At 34.8% G+C, this 1237-nt stretch overlaps 1 pseudogene; it reads left to right on the forward strand.

Moving 5' to 3' along the window:
* Positions 1–862: 862 nt before the first annotated feature.
* On the forward strand, positions 863–981 carry LOC111737842 (annotated as a pseudogene).
* The last annotated feature ends 256 nt before the right edge of the window (positions 982–1237 follow it).

Here is a 1237-nt window from a genome sequence, read left to right on the forward strand (position 1 = left end):
TTGGTAGATATTGGTGAGAAAGTCTTTCCAGTAGAAAGAGGACATGTATACAAAAGCATGTGAACATGGCTTCTAGAACTGACCTTCCTGGGGACAGATAGAAAGATGTAGGCCATATTAATGAGCTTTTTGGACCATCGAAAATAGTGTCAATTTGCTTTCTAGAGACATAATGAAGGGAGTTAAGCAGGAAAATAGCCTGATGAAATTTGCATTTTAGAAAGATTAATGTACTAGAAAGTGAGTTACATTTTAATGAAGAGAGAAATACTAATGAAGGAAAGGTGATTCTAAGCCTAGCTTAAAAAAAAAAAAATAGTTTAGGCAAAATATGATTAGGGACTGAACTAAGGAATTTTCATGTGGAGATAGAGTATAATGGATTTTGAAGATAAATAGGAGATAGAAGATGAACTGGTACAAACATTTTTAAGTTGGAAGTTAACGAACATGAAGAAAAAAACAAAACATATTTTGGACCTGGGAAATTGCATAGGTTTTCATGCTATTCACCAAAATAGATAACTCATGAGAAATTTTTAAATTTACAAGATAAGGGAGCAAGGAAATAAAATGAATGATAACTTCAAGTTTAGAAAAAATAAATTTAAAGTACTATGAAGTCCCTGTGAAAATTTTCCATAATAATAATATAAGTAAGGTTTGATTGTCAAAAGCCAATGTTAGGCTAAATTCAAAAATCACTTATTTTTTCTCATATAAGAATGGTTGGCTGAGGGTTTCTGCTGATTTGGGCTGGCTTTTGCCATTCTCAGAAGAGATTCCTCATGGATCTGTAGTCAGCTAGGTACTTAGCTGGGAGGTTGTTAAATATCAAGACTATTAAAAATTATAAACCTCAGTCTATGACCAGGCCACCCTGAATAAGCCCAATCCCGTCTGATCTCGGAAGTTAAGCAAGGTTGGGCCTGGTTAGTACTTGGATGGGAGACTACCTAGGAAGACCAGGTGCTGTAGGCATAAAAAAAAATAAATAAAAAAATAAAGGATTGTAAGCTGACAAGGTCATTGCAATCTGCGAGGTCAACCAAGGGCTGCCTCACCTAAAAAAAAAAAAAAAGATAAAAATTACAAACTGCTCACCTCTCGTTCTCCCTACGTTTGACAATACCTGTACTACTTCCAACATCTGGGGTATGGTGAAAGTGAATGACACTGGTGTTGAATAAATGAGGATATTTCACTAGAAACAGAAATCGTTTAGTGTGATTGCAGA

Source organism: Pteropus vampyrus, unplaced genomic scaffold, assembly GCF_000151845.1.
Source record: "Pteropus vampyrus isolate Shadow unplaced genomic scaffold, Pvam_2.0 Scaffold31, whole genome shotgun sequence".
Lineage (NCBI taxonomy): Eukaryota > Metazoa > Chordata > Mammalia > Chiroptera > Pteropodidae > Pteropus > Pteropus vampyrus.